General features: G+C 33.9%; 1 protein-coding gene across 1 annotated transcript in view; it reads right to left on the reverse strand.

Moving 5' to 3' along the window:
* LOC119639262 (cardioacceleratory peptide receptor) overlaps window positions 1-13,608 on the reverse strand; it is a 57,291-nt gene extending 43,683 nt beyond the window's left edge. Inside the window, exon 1 of the mRNA XM_038036549.1 lies at window positions 13,490-13,608. The gene's annotated coding sequence lies outside the window, so the exon portion shown is untranslated. The remainder of the gene's footprint in view (window positions 1-13,489) is intronic.
* Window positions 13,609-21,082: the final 7,474 nt, after the last annotated feature.

A 21,082-nucleotide genomic window follows, 5' to 3' on the forward strand; every position in this document is an offset into this window, starting at 1 on the left:
AGCATAATAATCACGTTTAAGTGAAAGTTGATTCCCTCTCTTGAGGGCTAAGAGAAAATTAAATTTACATGCACTCCTCATGTAAACACCCGCATACATATAACGTATGCTCGGTCTCTCTGTGAAAAGCAAACGATAATAATAATAATAATAATTTTTCATAAAATCTTACTATTAATGTCATCGAAAAGTGAAAAACGCGCATTTACGTCAATAATATTTACTACTAATATTAACACTTTAGACATGTAGAACAAAAGACATATATATGAGAAAAATACTAATCGCACAAGTAACTAATATACGTAATACTGATAACTCAATTTAATCTGAAGCATGTTGACTGGAAGAAGAAAACTGCAAACGGTGTAAATTTTATGGTAAGTAAGGAATAACTCAGCAGAAAATGTTAACTGCTTGCCCTAAGCATTGAGGAGCTGCTCGCTGCGCTTATAATGGTCGAAGTTTGAAGAGAAGAAAATTTCCTCAAATATTGCGAAATTCGATTAAACCGGGCCGGTTCGAAGTAAATGTTTCGAATTAACAATGCTTCTGCCCACTTTCCTAGTGCTTTGCAAACACGGCCTAAGCAATGCGATATGTATTTTAATAAACAACAATAACGGGAAGAATAGAAGCAGCAAGAACAATAGTAACAGTGACGGCGTCATCAGCAACAACAATAGCAACGACAACAACAAAAAACAATAACAGCAACAGCAGCAACAACTGCAATAGTGCCAACAGCCAACAACGATAGCAGCAGCATCGGCGAAAACAACAAAATTATTTACGCACAACACACTGCCAAGGTTGTCGGTCTTTAATCGCGCTGCCCTCTTGTGGGATAAACTACTTGCGTCGTTTCAAAATTTTCAAAACGAACACACATTTGCAAACACTACTCTTCTCTTATCACTCCTTCCCGGCCCGATTACCGTGCGTACACGTTCAGAAGACATTCCCTGAATGGTTGGCCGAAAGCGAAAGAAAAAAAAAAAAAAAACCCATGTAAAAATATGTAATTGAAGGCAAATTAACGAATGCACATATGAAAAATATTTCACACATGAGCAAGTTTTCAATATGACGATGAGCTTTGTTCGAAAGTCATCGACTAAAAAAGCAACGGAGGAAAACCTTATTTCATTTCGATTCACATGCTCTTTAAAGTACCATGAAATAGTTTATCTTGAATTTTGATTTATTTTTTTGTGCATAGTTTTTTTTTAATCTTTCTCCTCACGTCTCAGCAGAAAGCTTACTATTCTCAAAGGCCAGTACGGACGGTAAGAAATGAATTTGCTGGTTGGCACAAGTGACGGAGTTTTGTTTATCCATTTTTCAAAAAAGAAGAAGAAGAACAGTCAAAAGAAAGATTATTTGCAAATATTCCATGATTTAAATAAAACTTAAAGGAAGAAAAACAAAAAAAGCGATTGAAGTTGGCAATGAAAAGCCCTTTCTTTTCATAACACAAACATTGATTTCTACATCTGAAGAGAGGCGAGACCATACTGCAATAATTCAAAGCCCATGAGAGCGCACTACATCGCATCTGATTTGTTGCGATTTCTAAGGTGAAGGCAGGCAAAGGCGGAATAACGTTCATCTTAACGCAACAGCGGTGTTCCTTACTTCATTTGTATCCGTACTTGTAGGGCATCAGGTGAACCGGTGTTTGATCGTTTTGCGCAGTTTTGGGCGTTCTTCTTTGCTGTACGTGAATTTGCGTAATATAATGCCATCAGTGTTTGTTGATGTAACGAAGAAAAGTGTAATAAAGTTTTCTATGAACTGCAAGCGCGGTCCACATCTTCATTTAAAAAGAGAATATTGGCGCATCGTATTTTGTTGTTGTTTATTTTTTATCCTTTTCGATCTGTTTTTGAAAATTAAATTAAATAAGAGTTTTATCTAGTTTTGGAAAAAATTCTCTCCTCACTATTTTCATGACTACTACTGACTACTGACTATGAATGAGCGAAGTAAGTTAACCGAAATGTGTTCATAAAGTTGTAAAATGTCACCCCAAATTTATTGCATCAACTGGCTTACTGCTTGACATTATGTTTTTGTATACTTATATCTAACAAATTGAGTTCAATTTTTTATTAAATTTTATTGTAACTAATTTCAATGGAGTTTCCACTGCATTGATATTCAAAACACGTATTTCATGAATTGCGCTTATGAATACATATGCATATAAACATATATATAATCTGTCTGTTCAATTGTCTAATTCAAGGCTGTCCTGTCCTAATCGTGTGACGGGGGCCTAAAGATTTTTTCATTTTTTACTCGTTTGCGATGACTCGAAGGCAAGCCTTGCAGAAAATGTTATTTCCAGTTTTAATTATCTGATTCTTAGTTACAACTTATACATGTATGTTTTTCTGCCCCTAGGCAACACGTTGAATGGGTGGGTGGGTATAGATCCACGTTTTATTATACCAATCGATACGCACATAATCACTTTCCGTCCGTCTATCCGTTCGTTCATCTATCCGTCTTCTTTCCTTTTGCTCAACCTAAAGGCCCGAATTTTTGAAATATTTTGCAGAAATTTGGTAAACGGACGTGTTTTGACCCAAGGACATATTTCCTATGGGAAAACGGCTGGAAACGGATCACTTTTTCGACCACCTCTCATATGTAGACTTATTTTGAAAATTTGCTACATGAATAAGTGTAGGGTGGTGCAGGGTTTTTTTTTTAACATATTATATCCTTGTTTATCGCTTCATTTTACCTCAGACATTTTATCATTTATTTAGTTATTCAGTTTTAAATTGCAGAAAAATGAAAAGATGCACTAGCAAGTAAAGCCGTCGGATCACACTTAAGACATTTCCTTTTTTTTTTGGCTTGAAGTATGTAGAATTTTTTCTAGATATTAGTTTTTAAATTCATTTCCTGTGAACATTTGTAAGGCCTTAGGATGTGCATGAAGTGCATGTTGTTGGTTGCTTTCAGTTAAATGAATGTAAATCTTGAAAGTCATGAATGGAACATCTCAACTCATTATTTGCGTATATATGCAACTCTACGATATAACTGAAGCGCACCTTTAGATACACATAATACATACTTATTATATGTACTTATCTTTGTTTTATTGTTATAAATATATGCACACATATTATTATATCATGTTATCAGGTAGGTAAACATCAAACCGGAATTTTTGTATGAAAATTATACGATAACAAATATTTCATTCAAAGTACGAATCGTATCGAAGCCACGCCAAAAATTTGTTGATCCCTTAAAGCGACCCAGTTATCAGGTCATTTTCGTCTATACCGTGCGTTTAAGAAGGAAGGAGCTACTCAGCAAGTGGGCATCCCATCGATGAAAACAAGTGGTAAACGGAAGGTGTCGGGCTTTCTAAATAAGCTACCTGGTCTAGCCTTTGCCAGTTGAGTGCTTTCAGTTTTCCTGTATCGATGGATGGACGAATGTCATGTAAAAAATGGTCTTGTTTTGCCCGATACAATACCGCGATCGATATTGATGATAAGCTTAAGTCTACTAATGAAACCTTGCACCTAGAATTTTTCGAATATATCTACTTCTCATCTCTAGTTACTTTCTTTAGTACTCGACACTTTCGTTGCAAAAAAAAAAAATACTTCCGTACTGTGACATGCGCTCGCATTAGCACTGCTCATAGTTGGCAGATGTCTGAACTATGAAAAAAACACAATTTATATACATGCCCTCCACGAGGCCAGATCGCCGCCAGAGTCATTTATGAGCAATTTCCGGTTTCATATTTACATACCTAGTATTGCTTATATATTCCATATATAAAACTAAACTCTTAAAGCACTAGCATCTAGCGACTATCGACTTCATTGAAAAGTCTAAGACACTTGAAGTTTCAACCCACAACAATTGAGTTGTTAGTCGAGATCGTTTCCCAACTCGATACGCTACGCTTTACTTTTTACGATCTTTGTTTTGTAGGTAAGTAAAAATAAAAATAATTCTAATTAAAACTCAGATCCTTTTGTTAGTCGTCAATTATTAGTACAGCATCTATAAACGAACATATACTTCCGATTTGATTTCCTACAAATGCTATAAAGAAAATAAACAATAGAAGGAAGAGAATCATGAAATCATTCATCTCAACTTTCTTCTTATTTAATGAAATACTTGAACTCCCTTTCCTTTTTTCTTTACCTTTGTCGTATCCCTTCTTCTTTCAATATAAGGCCCAACAAAATGTAAAGGTAGTACACCCGCGATCAGCGAAATGAACATCGAGCGCAACAAGTGTTTTGTTAAATTGCTGATGACGGCAAAAATTGAAGTTTTGTTAAAGTTTTATTAAATATAATTCCGCTAATACGATGTACGTGTGCTTATGTGCATAATGTATGTATGTAAATATTTAAATTAACTGTCAAATATCTAAAGATAATTTTCATCAGTTTATTTACAATAAAATGTATGAATAATCGCATGAGCCAAGACAATGACCTGTTTCGAGTCGTTTAATTAAAAATTATTGCTTATAAAAATGTAAATAAGAAAAAATAAAAAACATATAAAGAAGATTTTTTACGTGATGTCTGTAATTCAATCATTTAGGAGTAACGGCATTCTAGCAGCGTTAAAAACGAGTCAAATTGTCACAGTGCTAAATACCGTACTCCACCCGGCAGCTACGGGAAGTGGTCGAAAATGTGGTCTGATCCGAACCTATTGTAGTAGCGTTTGTCTTTAGGCCAAAGCTCGCCCGATCGTCAACATGTCTTAAAAATTGCAGACATACGGACGGGCTAGTTTAGATCGACTCAGGAAGTGAGTATATCTATGTCAAGTCCTTCGAAATGTTCCACTAACTGAGTGTCTGGACAAACAATATACCCTTCACAACCTGCACAAGTAGTGCAGGGCATAAAAAGCATATTTTTGACAATTTTTCTTGATTCAAATAAAACCCCACTATTTTTGAAAGGTATTAAGAAAATGGCAAAGCCACGAACATTCACTTTGAGGGTAAAAAAAAAAAAAAAAGGAAAAAAATAACTTAATCTACGTGCATATATAACTGGAGAACTGTGCAGAATACTTTAAAAATATTGACTGATGAGTATTTAAATAAAAGTCCCGAAAAAGGCAACGCTCTCTTAACAGATATTATCGAAAATTTCGTACACATTTTCCTATAGACAGATGAATAGGTCGCTTGAAGAGGACAGGGATGTTTGGAATCATGCTGCCGTTTAAAGTTGTACACAACTGTGTTTAGAAAATTAAGTTTTTTTTATTATATAAAATTTTGCCACGCCCATAAACACTTTTTTTATATAAGTTTTAATGATTTTTGATTTCAGATAAAAAAGATCATAGTTGGACTAGGCGGCTATTACTATCCTGCAGCACATTGTCGAATACATTCTTCCATTTATTTTCGCAAAAAAGTACACAAAGAATCATAACATGCCCTCTGAAAGGCATACTTTTGATTTAGTCTAAATTTTGACAAAATTAATTTCCTTGTCAAGAATCTAATCTTCATAGAGTTCTGAAAACTTGTCACATAAAGGCAGACCATTTATTATACGGGATGGAGTTTAAGCAGCCGACTTACTTGGTTCACATTTGCAGCCTGTAATTGCTGCAGGAAATTACTGTCAGAAAGTTTAATCAAAAATTCGTTTTTTTTTTTGTCTAACAAAGGCTCACTTTTCATGGCTCATTTTTCATATGTGTTGAGGTCTAAGAAGGTAGAACTATATGGTCTAAATTTCCCACACTTCATTTCTATGTCCAGCTGGGCGAATAGCTCAAGAAAAAGGTCAATCCAGGATCTTTACATAGCAACTAAAATATGCAAAGGTAAGAAGAGAAAAACTTTTTTCTGTCCACAGGCAAAAGTTTGTGGTATCATTATATCCCGTATAACTTGCGGCAAGAGCGGATCTATGCAGCATCCAACAGAGCAGAAAGATGTGAGAGAGGAAAATATTTTATTAATTTATTCGATTCAGAATGATTGTCTAAAGGAGCATAAGACTGACTACCCGCCTTGCCGATATATTCTTGTGTTCAAACCATAGTTTCGAAAATGATGCAATTTTGTGTGCTTTGTCTCTTTTACTCTATTGAAAAGGGATCGGATTAGACCGTATGTAAAAGAAATGTCTTATCTCTATTGCTCGACGAAAGTCAACAAAAGAATAGTATTTGGCAAATTTAGATGGGTTAAGGGTTATATTTTTTGCAGCTTGAATCGTCTCTGATACGGAAGTTTTTCGAAAAAGTCAGCCCTCATATAGCAGCAACTGTTACGTATATTGATCAAAATGAGATAAATTTCAACTAACCACTAACTATTCGCAATGCTGGGCTGTTCTTCATATAAGGCTTCTCGCGAGAAGCTAGCCTTTGCTTGGTTAAAAATTATACTAAGCGATTTGGTTTAGGGTAATTAAGAGTAATGTCTAACAGACTGCTATGAGATTCTTTTTCTTAATATATTTCAAGTTTCTATGATGTCCTGAAAAATTATGGAAAGAAATGTTTTTTTACGTAAAACAATTTTTTTTTTCTTTAATTTTCACTTGATTTAAAACAATATTCCGACAAATGTTATAAAAATCACTTTTTAAATATGCAATGGAATGCATTAAAAAGTCATTGTAAGCGAAATATTATCTTTCTCTAGATTGCACTTTCGTTATTCATGCATTAGAGCGATATTTGTAAACATTTTCGCTCTTCACTGAGGAAAATTGTTTTCAAAAATTAAATTTCTTTAGACGATAGCGCCAGGCACAAGCACTTTTAATTGCGAAAATAAGTTTTAAATCTTTTACGGCTCAAATTATTTCGTTTGATCTTTACGACAAACTATTATGTGCACGCAGCATCGTCATCATTTACTTATTTACGTATATTGTGGTAATTGCATAGAAGATCAAAAATAAAAGAACACACGAGCCACGAGCCACGAGCCTCGCAGTAAATCAAAAATTAAAAAAAAAAAAAAAAACTCATTTTCTTACTGTGTCCACCATAAGCAAATCTATTAATTTTGTAATTTTTTCTCGCACAACGTCGACTCAAGTAACGAAAAACTTTTATATATGTATTTGTATGCTACTTAGATTATCTATGGAATGATTGCGTCCGCAACTAAAATTATTCTGATAGGATGGAATTCATATGTTCGTGTAATGTTTCGAAATATCTGAAATTCTAAAAAATATAAAAAATTAATTCGTGTGTAGATATGTAGTAGTCATAAGCAATCAAGATTAAGAGAAACATTAAACTTTAGCCTAATATCGGACAGTGCTAGATAAATGAAGTAAGAACTAAACTTATTGCCAAATAAATTCCTGAGACATTTCGCTTAGCCCAGACTGTGTGCATCCTAGTCGAAATGATTGTTGATTTCATTTTCAAAAAAATACGAAAAATAATATTAACAATAATGAAATTGAATAAAATTGAAATACGCTTACGCCCGATATAAAAGCCAATACAAGCAAAGCAAATGTAAATATGAAACCGGAATTTGTTTAAATAGATGGCCACAACAATACATGCAAAGAGGTGTCTATACATGCCCAAAATGCTGTTTTTTTCATTGCTCAACTGTCAACTGTAAGCACTCGTAACATCAACACATACCGCAATAAAAAAATACTTTTTCCCAGCAAAGGCAAATGTTTAGTTCTCTGTCCAGAGTTTATTTTGAAAATTCTAATCATAAAAATTCACGGATAAATCTAAACATACCAAGCGCAACGGCCGCAAGACTCAATTGCTTCGGCAGGAAGATGACGTTTTGTGTTTAGTGCTACCAGCAACAATTAATTGACTCGAACAAGCGTACAACATAAGACCAGTTTCTTCCATGACATTAAAGTGGTAGCCCATGCAGCCTACTCCCTACACTCGAGTCCTTCCCTTTACCGCATGCCTGTTTGTTTCGATGGGATGCACACATGCAGAGCCGAGCCTGACTTCGGAGTGTTTCAGCTTTTGATGAGAACAATGTATGAAATATTTGCTTATCACTTTAATACAATGAAACTGTCTTTTCTGCACAAAAAAAAAAAAAAAAAAAAAAAACTGACATACGGAGTAAAGGCAAGCAAACTAAGGCGAAGTGCTTAATGTGAGGCGAAGCTATTGTAATCTTGACTTCATGACACACAAATGTATAACGATGCAAAAGCAGCATTAATTAAAAAAGTGCTAAGAATAAGGCGACCGCTGGATTGATTAGATCGACTAGTTCGCAAATTGATTTTCTATCAGGCCCAGCCTATAGACGCATTATCTAGCCGGGTTCTTAGCGTTCTCATTTGCCTCAGCGCAAAGGTGTTAACGTATGCATAATGGCAACGCGGTAGAGGTTGTCACGAATTGTCACGATTGTCAGAGAAAAATGATGTGCGGCCTTCAAACTATCATAATATCGCTCAGATTTGTTGCAATATGCTCGAGATAATAATTGCAGGTCCGTGCTTAAGAAAAGCAGGGGCCTGATTGCCCAAAGTAGTCTTTTCTCATTTTTATTGAGCGATGCCGACAGTGAGTTTAGATGATAAGCCCATCATATGGTGCACGTCTGGGGATTTGTAACTAATTTGATGCGATTGCAATGAAAGCGATAGACAGTTTACACTGAACTCAAGTTAGATCGCTTGTGCAAGAAAGCGACGGGACGCAACTCTTCAGTATGCCCCTTTTTTTTTCAGTGTTCAATGGGAGAACGTTAAAGGCCACACACTTCGACAGTCCTTTGGGAAAATTGGCAAATTTTCACCCTCTTTAATATTGGGTGGAAGTGGCTGATTCTTCAGTAGCAAGCAAGAGAGGCGGAAAGCCGAAGAGTGCTTAGGTTTACCTTTACAGTGGCGATTGACTTTAACGCTTCTCGTCTCTTGCATCGCAGTAAAGCGTTAGCATCGCGTTCTCTGTGCTGGAAACTTTCTGAACATACTTTCACACTGTAGAATCCTTCTTGACGATTTCATCACATTTTAGAGTGCAATTGTTTTGTTAGTGCAAAATTATTGGAAATTTCTTCAATATGGAAAATTGTAATAGAAGAGAAACTAGAAATTTATGCTGCGCATAATAGTGTACGTCAAGCCTGAGTTTCAATAGTTACCTTATGGTTCATAATCGGCAATGAATGCAAATAACATACTTGAGGTTTCGCCTTCAACAATACATCTTTAATGTGAATCGTAAAGCATCGCATCTGCACGTATTTATATTCTTTGATACCCACTTAACAACTAATGCGTATTCAAGGCGAAGAAAGACGAAGAATCGGGCCGTTTGCCTCTCTCTCTCTTACATACGCAATACATATCGCAACAAAGTTTAACAAAAGTTACGTAACAAGACTTTAACGCATAACATAATGATTTTTATTTTATTAATAACGACCTTTATGAGAATCTTCGTTCAATGATAATTCAATGTTCAATGGATTTTTGATGAATTTTGCATACCATATATGCACAATACGTTTATGTTAATGAACGTTTACTCGTTTACTAACTAAATGTATATCCTTTCCAAGGTGTGCCCTTTACACTCTTAAACTTGTTTTCGAACGTTTACTACCACTAGATAGTGAAAAATCGTATCGCTTAACTTACTCCGTCAAAAGGCAAAAAGAGAAGAAGAAGAAGAACAAAAATCGTGTAAATTTTTATTAATATTCATACTGTAATGTAAAATGCACATGCACATGCACATGCACATGCAAATGCATGCATGATCTTGTGTTCTACAATATATTTCTATACGACATGCAGTAGTTAAGCAGTTTACAAAACTGGGCGTTATATTGCTGTCTGTCAGTGATGAATTATCCGCAGAGCATAATATTCGCATTGAAATTTATTGTTATTGTGTACAGCAGCAGCAGCAAAGTCATCATTGTATGTATTTTAAAATGCTATCGCCTGCAACAGTTTCGATAATAACACAATTGTTTGTTTGTTGTTGATCTGGTTATTTGCAAAATGTAAATTCGAAAAGTAATTAACACTTTGATGGCGATTTCATTCTAAAGTTTAAAGTTTAATATGTTAATCCTAACTTTTTACTAACTCTTATACATTAAAATAAATAAATACTTTTTTTTTTTTGAAATTATCAAGATACTGGTAGTTTTCGGTTTCCGATGGTTTGTCCATCCGTCCAATTCAAATTAGGGGAAAATTGAATGTTCAAACAAAACGAAAACTTCTGATTTATTCTCGGCGGAAGTATTAAACTGTTTCGGAAGAAACAGTACGCAAACCTGTCTTATGCCAAAATTTGCAGAGAGAGAACAACCATTTTTAATACACATCCTCCCCTAACCCACTGTATAATATAAAGCCTATTGACGCTTTGATCGTAGCAAATATTGAAGACATATGTCTGTGCGCGATTAATTTGTGACGTTCGGTTTTTTGCTTCTACGTCGATACATATATGATATGAAATAATCATTGTATATCATTATTAGACAGATCAGTTTGTATGTCAGTCTGTCGTTGACCAGCCTGTATGCCAATGTGGTTGTCTCGTATCACTAAACAGACCAGCTTGTATGTCCCTCTATCCGCCCATCTGTTTGCCAGCATAGTTGTCTCTTGTTATGGGACAGACTACTAGTCTGTCTATCTGTCACCTCCACAAAAATTTTAACAGAAACTTAATATAAGGAATATATTCTATTAATTTAAGCTTGCAGATCGAATTTGAAAATGAAACGAAATCCGTCTGCGTCTGCAGTCATAATAGATAGAAAACCATAACTTTCTCTCTTTCGTGGCAGATATTAAAGTCGATGTCTACGTACACGTCGTTAATAGGACGTCTCGATCTAACACTCGGTACACCAATATTCTTCAAGGACAATGACGAATGTCGAAACAGTCCCGACATGCCCACGTTTACTAAGATATTTTACAAGTGTGACAGCTAAAAATCGGCTCGAGAAAGTAGAGAAAGTGAACATCAAAAGACTTGCATTCCGATTTTTTGCACTTGTGTCTACGATGCGAACCTCACTTTCGCCCTAACCATATCGATCAATATTTTTAATATGGTTTGAACTAAGGCTTTAAGAAAAAAGTGCAATTTTTATATCGTCTTGCAATTACAATACGATTAGGAATGATTTAGCCTGAGCAAGAACAAAGAGTGAAACAAGAGTGAAACAATAAGAGCATCACGAGAGGCACGAAGAAGCTATTGAACTATGAACTCGCTTCTATTAACCCTCAATAAAGAGGAATTTACTAAGTCGAACACTAAACTAAACACTGCAGACAGCAAGCGTCGTCTGTCGACACTGCTTAGTTTCGAAACCATGGAAAGAATAAAAATATTCAATCTAAGAAGAAGAAAAGGAAATTGTGAGCTTCACTGGAATTTGCAGCTGAAGAATTGTTTCCCAATTGAAACCTGAAGAAATGACTTTAGTTCCAAATACATTCTTAATAGATCGAATGAATTAGTGATTAATACTTTGAGGGCCGATTCAACAATTTAGGCAAGCGTTCTACTAAATGCGTTACCACTTTTCAAATAAATGTAAAGTTTACCTTTAATTTAATTTAACTCTTTGCGGTCGTAAAAATCCATTCCAATAATTAATCCGAGGCTTTATGTAAGACTCTTACCATATCGCTGCTTTTCCCTAATTGTCAAGTTTGTTCATTAATTTCCTTCAACTTTACTCAAAAGTTCAGTGGCAAGTAACTTTGAAATAAGTAAAAGATCGCTTGCTTACCTCTAACTAATTATATTATATTATTAATTATTACAAAATAATAATAAGATGACATTAAGTAAACAATTCGTCTTTCCGCGAGTATCATGTTCAGTCGGGCAAAGGCATGCAGTCGGCAATGGCGCTGCATTGCGATTATTAAGAAACGTTGTACGTCATTAATTTAGCGACATTTTGGAAATTTATATTTTTTTTGCGCTCCAGAAATGTATTGTTTTGGAAAATGCTTTGTTTTACAATTGTGAGAGCGTGTGCTTCTAATGGTTTTTCTTAGTTATAATTCCTCTGGAGCTTTACTTTATTGTTTATGTTTAACGAACCAAGAATTCTTTCTCTCTGTTTTAACTCTGCTGACATGGATATGGATATATGGGTGCAGAGTATGCAACTAAAACTATTTTAAAAATATTTAACTTTTTTTTTTTTGATCTTTTTCTTTAAATTCATGTTTTCTTTTGTTTTTACTTTATTTTTTGTTTCCTCGTTTCATGTCTTTTCTTCTTTTTTCAATAAGAAGTATGAAATTTGACCAGTGCATTAGCAGCATCAGAAATCATATTCGTCTCTTATTAGAATTAATAAAGTTATGAGATATGATGCTTTTAATAACCATCTCAGTACAAAATGGCCTCATTTGGCCCATGAGAGAAGGAGAGTGGGAGATAGGGATAGATAGATAGATAGATAGGGAGAGAGAGGAGAAACGATATATAGAAAGTGAGAATAAGTGAATGAGGGAGAGAGAAAGTGATAAACGTGCGAAGAGAAAGTATGAGAGAGAGAGAGGGGGATTAATTGAAGCATGTATATCCCTAATGCGCCTTAGCTTAGAAGACCCATAGTTAAAGAAGACAGAATGCTATACCCGTCTTGAATCAAACTTTCCCGACCTATCATTTGCAAAATATTTCATTAGTTTTGAATGTATCGCTTTCGCGGTCCCTATCATCTTTACACTGGTATTTTCCGCCGCCCTACAGGATAATAGCGCAAGGTTTTAGACCAACATTCGCTATAGATGGTACATAAAGGATTCGGCCCTATTGCGTTCGTAACAATATAAAAATTTACATTAAATTTTCTGTCAAAAAAACGATTTTAGTTGTTGTCCATCCTTCTGAGGGGCCGCCCAAAGGTGTTGGGCTCAAATTTCTAGTACTATAGAGTTTTCAATAAAGTCGATAGCCTTAATTCGAAATAATGGAATTCTAATTGTTTATTTTTTTGCTTTAACCAGCCACTCAGGCGATTAATTAAGCATCCAATGAGGATCCAATAAGAAGTTTCTTATTGCAGCGCTCCAACTGGCAAAGAATGGCTGAAATGGATATGATCCGCGAATCAGAAGCAAAAAAAAATCTTTTATATGTAACTTTGAATAATTGCTTATCAATATGCAAAAATGCTAAACTTAAAATATGTTTTAATTTTATCTAGACATTAGTCAGAAGGCCCAAGATCTTCTCGACCTCTCGGTGCACAGTAGCCAAGATACGTCTGAAGGTGAAGGTAACTGTGGCTAACTGTTTGCTTATTTTCTATTAAATTCTATTCTTTTTCCATTCGCTATTTAACGAACAATTTCGCTTTAGACAATTTTTTTTGTTTTTTTTTTTTTTTGTTAAACACATATTTATGTGTAATGCTACGACAATGCTGTAGTTTTACTTAATCTACTTCTTGTTCTTCTTTGTGTTGATGCAGCACTTTTTTGTTTATTATTAACTTTTCTTCCTTACGCGACATAAGAATGATTTCGATTTAAAAATTTCTAATATATAAAATGAACAATTTTAATTAATTGTTTCACAACAAATTTAATAACAGTTTTCTTTTTTTTTTTTTTTTGTTTTGTTTTAATAGAATTATCATTTAAGAAAAATTTTTCTTTGATTTTAATAAAATTATTATTTCCAATCAATTTCCTTTTCTTTTTTTTTTTGACTTTTATAATGTTGTAATTAAAAAAAAATGTTTTTTATTTATTTCATTTTATAATCTAAGCGTTAAGTCTTCGTAAGCAGTCTGAAGGTTTAACACAATTTTTAATATTTTTTTTTTTTTTTTGATTTTCGTTATTCGATATTTATTTTTTTTCTACTAATTAATATTTATACAAATTTAATCGTCTGTTAAATCTGTATTTTATATTTGTACAAGTCAGTTAACGATTAACTTAAAACGCGTCCGTTTCGTTAGCGACATCATGAGCAACTGATTTCAGTTATGTGCTACGCGAAATCCTAATAGATTTTAGTGTTGAATATGAAGACTCGTCGTCAATTTTCTGCTACCAATCGTACACGCAAATAAAACTAAAGGAACTTGATGCTTCTATTGTTCATTCTTTGCATTCGACCTTTTATGTTTACTGCGGCATTAACTCGTACCAGCACATACGGCAAGAGCCCAAGCAGCCATCAAATACAATACGTATTATAATAACAATAACAACAGCAACAACAGCAACAACAATAACAGCAACAAAAATATTTACTAAAAATTCATTCATAATTCTGCAATCAGCTGGTCTTGATTTCACTTAAGCAACTAAACATGTTTAGCAACATTGTTAACAAATTCATGAAATGCATATAACCAGAGGCAGGCACATTGTTTGGGTTGTTCATCTTACGTAGGCAGCAACGCAATGTTTCCTTTACACACTGGCTTATTTTATTTCTTTCATTTGTTTTTTTTTTTTTTTTTTTCTTTAATTATGAACTTAAAAATATTAAGCTAAACAGGTAAGAAAATAATATTTCGTCATAAACAAATTCAATATTCGCATCGACTAAATTTTCGTATTCTATAATATTAGGTGGGCTCGGCTGCTTTCTTCTATTCTTAGAATAAAAGTAGAAATTTATATGGTGTGTGCGTGTGCTTTATGAATCAGAAAAAAATAGAAACATCAAAGATGTTTACTGTTTTTGTAGGCGTGGCCTTTGCAGACATCTTCATTTTTCCAAACGGGTGAATGTTTACCGCAGATCCTGCACAATTGGGCAGACAGGCAAACGGACAGTAGAACGGACGGATATGCTTCGTTTTGAAGCTTGCTTCTGCGCGTCATAAGAGTATTGAAAAAAAAAAAAAAATAAATTTTGATGCACTATAATATTTGTGTAATTTTTCTCGATATTTGGCCATTCAGCTCAAATTTGAAGTCGACAGCATAAATCTTGCGGCCGAGATAATGTTGACAACAGCAATTCAGAGCTTGATGCTAACCAACCAAGAATATATATTTATGGGGTCCTAAACACTTGTACTTATACCATAGCGTATATTCACTTAAAAACACAGGAATGTGTATGCTTTTGCTTTGCAAACGCAAATGTAAGCGAGTGTGACCTCATACCATGGAAATATTAACCGAATCTTTGTCTATAAAAAAAAAAGAGAATTCGAGAGAGAGAGAGAGCAGTCAGACAGACCAATGGAAGCGTATTACAATGACGTGAAAAAGACGAACGATCGCAATTATTAAAATACGGTAACAATAAGAAGACGTTAAGCGGATACGATAGTTTTCTCTACGTGTGTACATCTATTAAAGTCATAATCCAGGTTAATTAGGTGATATTAATCAAGTTCGATTTCGAATCACGGAGAATATTGATTGAATACGGAATTAATTTTATTATACCTCAAAATTTCCATTGTCATGTCATTCTCAATATTTGCGACCTATTGTTCCGCACTATTGTTATGAAATATTTCAACTCAATTTCGTGCTGAATGAGTAAAGTTTTTCCTCTTTTTTTTTTAATACTTTTATTTGCTTGCACAGTTTTTGTTAAGTAAATAAAAGTTCATTTAAATTTAATTAAATAAATTGTTTTTTCCTTTCCCATTACATTTAATATAAAAAAAAAAATAAAAAAAATAGAAAACTTTTCTCGACATGTTGCATAAACTACAGCTTTCGATTGGCAACATTAAAGAGAAATATACTAATAGAGAGATAGAAAGAAAGAGAGACAGAGAGAGAGGGAGAGTGATTAGGATAAAAGAGCTAGAAATGGAAACAAAAGAAAGAAAACTAATACCGACCGGCTTTTCTTTTATTGCACACAAACAACTATTGTTCTTTAAATCAGAGGTTTCCAAACTTTGGCTGCTTTTAATACTTTAAAGAACATTTTAAATATAATTTTAACTTTCATTTCATTTGCTTTTACTTATACTACGACGTAAGGTTGTAATATATCGACATATATGTATATTTATATAAAAAGGCACCAAGTTGGAAATGTAAAAAAGAGTATTTGATTGCTAAAAACCGCGAATCGAACGGTTCAGTAAAAAATTTCATCTCATTGGCCTCGGCGGCGATGCCAAAATTAAAGTCGAATATTTTAACATTTGATGGGTTAATGAATTTATTTTTTCTTTTTTTATATATGACTAGATCAGGGTATGTACGCTATAGTGGCAGGCACGATAGTGGTCAGGAATGCTTTGATAGCAGCGTTCCGGTTGCACATTGTATTCAGATACTAGAGTTGTATGCAAAATATTGTTTTTTTTTTTTTTTTTTTGCCATTTTGTGAAGAAAAATGAATAGAAAATATTCATATGGAATAATAGCGGCGCCCGTGAGATAGAAGTTTTCCACACCTAGTTCAAATGGTTCGAGAAAAGTCTTTGTGCATGATAGTGAGGCTTTCCTTCACAGCCATAAGATCACAACATGCGATTATGGCCTTCCACCCTGCAAACTTACTTTTTTGTTTAGTTTTACATTTGTTCAATTAAAATAGTTTAGCATTTATGAAAAGTATTTCTTCAAAAGTTAACCTAAAACGTACCTGTTAACTGGGTCCGCAATGTAATGATGTGAAGTTGAGATGAGAAAGACTTATGCGTTTCTCAATTGTTTTCACCTCGGAAATGCTTTAAGACATCCATTTCGATGTAAGGGGTCTGTGTACAGTATTCTAGCGACCTCTGACTTAGAAGAGAAGAACAACAGCAGTCAAGTAAACTAAATTAATACATAAATAATAATAAAAAAAAAAAAAAAAAAAAAATACGCTGTCTGCACAGCAAGCAAGTCATAATAAATTATAAACACTATTTCAAATAATGCCTAATAAATACGCATATTTTCGGGAGGAGATTAGTCTGTCACAAATGTATATTTATTTGTACATGGCATTCGCATGCCCCTTTCCAAGTTTTTATTTATTTATTATTATTTAAAAATCAACAAAAAAGTTTATTCTGATTATAGCTGAAATTTAAATGTAAATGTTTTTTATTAAGCTTTAAAATTATATATAAAAATAACGAATCAATTGTACTCGATGTAGATTAAACATTCGCATCCATCTGATACGCTAAAGGATTCAGATTTTATGGGAACGGATTCTTCCTTGCTCGTTTATCTTCAAACTACGATCATTGCCTTCGCTTTAGATATCTTTCTCAACGGCCGTTCCCATGTTTCTTGGCTCACGTGCATTCAATGACTTGACAATGAGTATTATCTTCATCGTGCTTCCTATCAAATGCATCCTTCCTGATTTCATAAACCTAATAGACCATATTCCCTTTCCTTTAGCTTTTCATATCTCGAATCACTTATGGTGCAGGATATATTGAGTTTGTGTGGATGTATGCAACATTCAAAAGCATTTGGGATAGACCCATCTTTCGTTATACCGGTTGATTCAGAAACTGATTCTCAAGTGTTTCTAACCTTGCCTGTCCGTCCGTCCATTCTTTGTCCATTTGTATTCGAACTAGAGATCGCAATTTTCAAGGTATTATGATCAAATTTTATACAGGATGATTGTTATTGAAAATGGTTCGGATCAAGCGAACTTTTCGACTACGCACCATGCAATGTATGAATAAATGTAAGTTGGTGTAGGGTACTTTATAACTCTACGAGGCCCACTACAGTTTTTTTATAGCTTTCAGTAAATCAAATTTTCCAATAAATTTTCCTTATTTTAGTTTTCTTTCAACGAATTTTTTTTATCTTCCATATATCCTTCATTTTTCCTCCTATCTTTCTTCTCAAACAACACCTATCTTTTCTACACCAGACCACATGCGCAGATGTGACACGCCTCACATTCAGGAGAGTTTAGGACAGACCCACCTTTTATTACACCGATAAAATCGGAATCATTTTCGGAATAAATCTTAGCTTGTCTGTCCGTCTGTCCGTCTCATGTCTGTCTACGTATCTTTGTCACAATTTTCGATGTGTTTTGATGAATTTTCGTACACCGACTTGGTTTGGCACTTGCTTTTGAAAATCCCCAGCATGAATAACTGCATTAAGCGAAATGCTATAAGGCATTTAATGCTGAGCCGTGCCACATATATATAATATATTTGCTTGCTTTTTAATGCGAAGAGGACAGGAGTAGGGGGAGTTTTTTTTTTTCAAGGAGAGGAAGTTATAATGCCGACGGCACGTCTGGAATGTACCCGTCCGTCATAAAATTTTTGTTCCAATAAACTGATCAACAGTTGGATCTCCCAGCGCGGATGATGGGGGTCATTTGTTATGGTAACAACCTAAAAAAAAAAGTTTTTTTTTTGCTTTTACCAATTCATCTGAAAATCTTAAAATTGAACGTCCATTCAAAATTTCAATCCCGTTACTTTTACGGATCTTTCTGGCAGCAATGTTTCCCTTTTTTTTTTGGAACGAAAGCTACGATTTTATTAAGGCGTTCGCTGTATGAATTTCAATTCAATATTGATTTTATTTCGTTTAACTATATGTGTTATAGTATCGCAATAAATACTGTGTCTGTGAAATACCTGGGAAATGAAGACATGTTCTGAGTGCGAAAACGCATTTCAATTATTAAGATTTTTTTTTTATTTTTAATGGTTGTAATCTAAAAAACAACAATAGTATGCTGTTGAAACGAAATGATTTAAATAACAGACATATACGTGCTTTCGTTATTGTTTATTATCGCAATTATTTGAATACAAAAACATGATATGCTGATGACATATATGTGTGCGTCTGTCTCTTTGTTGAATATTGTCTTATTTCTATTTAACAATTATAAAATAAATCTTTTAATAAATTACGTTTATTGTTTACGTGCAAATATTTATCGGGAAATTTAATTTTTAAGCAACTGTTAATACCACTTGTGTATATCGTGTATATGTATATGTATTATGTCATGTATGCGAACTAGAGCAAACCTCATTACAAATAACGGTCTTTATGGCGAATCTCGGTTTTACGGTTTGGCTTGTGTGCTTAGATTTAATGCGCCCACATAAACGCACACGCACACATATACATATATATATACACATACATATGAGCGTATATAGAATGTCCATGACGCTTTTAATTAAAAGTTGTTTTCTATAAATCCAGAAATGATTTCAATTTTATTATCTAACGACATATATTCACACGCATACATACAAACACTTGCACAAAAGTACGTACACACCAATAGTCTATAATGTACGTGCGTGTGCTTCATTTGTAAAATCGATTAACTTCATTTTCTGAATTCTTATCGAATAATAATCTGAAGGCGCTTGATTGACTCCTTACCCGTAAATATAATAATAAGAAAAAGGAACAATTCCTCTAAAAAGCAATAGTAAGAAAAGAATTGTTCAAAATTGTCAAAATTTTGTACCCATTGAATAATAAATAGCTTGGATCGAAAGACAATTCTTACTCTAGTCAGAAATCGTAGTGAAAATGTGATTGCAAAGGTTTTAGAGAAAGCACAAAGCCGGGCACACATCCACTAGGTTTGGGCCTTCTTCCCCATCGTTCTTTATCTCCTTCCTCCCTCCTTATTGTAGTACACTAATATCAGATGTCGCCTGAGTGGTTGATATTAAAATAAAAAAAAAATTTTTTTTTAAAGTTAACTTCATACGAAAATCGCCGTCTTTGTCGTTTTTAGACGGATGGCGTGAAAACGCCTGTGCCCAAACAAACAATTTCAACACTTTTCTCTACTTTTGGTTTTAATCAAGTTAATCGATTTGGCAATTGAGGCATTCATATTTATAAGAGGATAAAGGATAGAAATGTCAAACCAAAATAACTCATGACATCGGTTTGTGTGTTGCTCGATACACAGTACATTTGATATTACTCCGTTAGAAAGCATTCCTGTCATGAACAGGAATACATGAAATGTAAAGGATTGTGATTGCATTATCATTCTATCATTGAACACAATTATTTAGTGCCAAAACATATATATGTACATATTCTCTCTCGATATATATATACGGCATTTGAGGACTAAACATGAGGACTAAACATAATATGTTAAGTCATTTCACTTTCATGAATATTTGTGCGCGCGTACGTGTGATTATGTGTGTGTATGCAGACAGTATGATGTGTCATAATCATATAATTTAAGCATTTCAATTCGTTTAATACACTCACACGCACACACATAACGATTGCGTTGTGTTTGCAATTGTTGCGTTTCCTTTACTCATATAAAGTTCATCTATTTAAGCGTTTATGTTATGTATTTCAACTGCGGTTGACCAGCAATATTAACACATTTCGTTGGCGACAGCTAAATCACCTTCAATGATTTCCATTTCAATTTTTATCTCCGTCACCAAGGTGGTACGGTATGTTTATTCTGTCAAAACATTTGAAACATCCTGAGAGAGAATTCAGGTAATTTTTAATCTATATGTACATATATTAGTGATGAAAATCACATTTTGAATCTATCTGGGCATATTCGTCCGTCCTTCTCCTTAATGTACCCTGTAACACAATTAGTCCGAACTAAGGCCAATTGCAAATAAACAAACTTTCCAATGGTGTGATGATTATGTTCATTGTAAATAAACTATAAAAAAAGAGGGGGAAGTTTTGACCATTTCAACAGTGAATACCGAAAGAAAATTGTTTTTCTTACTTCATAGCTCCAAGGTCACATATCCTAGCACCTTAAGCTGTGTTTATGCCGGTCATCAAAACTATATCACTAAGTTGCTAGCCAAAGTGCAGCGAACTTTTAAATGAAAGATATTTAAAGCAAAAAGTGAAATCATTATAGTCGAGCTAGGCTAGCTATGAAATACCCTACACCCCATTGACGAACATAAAACTTATTTTTGACATAGAACGAAAGAATTATACCCTGAGATTCTTCTTAAAAATCTTTGTAAATAAAGGCTTACTTTTCGTAAGAATGACTCCAAAACTGAACTACGTGTTCAACACAGTTAATTTTTCTATCACATTAATATTATGAATCAACAACAAGCAAGCCCTTACATAGGGTAGGATCCAAAAATATG

This window comes from Glossina fuscipes, unplaced genomic scaffold (genome assembly GCF_014805625.2).
Source record: "Glossina fuscipes isolate IAEA_lab_2018 unplaced genomic scaffold, Yale_Gfus_2 112, whole genome shotgun sequence".
NCBI lineage: Eukaryota > Metazoa > Arthropoda > Insecta > Diptera > Glossinidae > Glossina > Glossina fuscipes.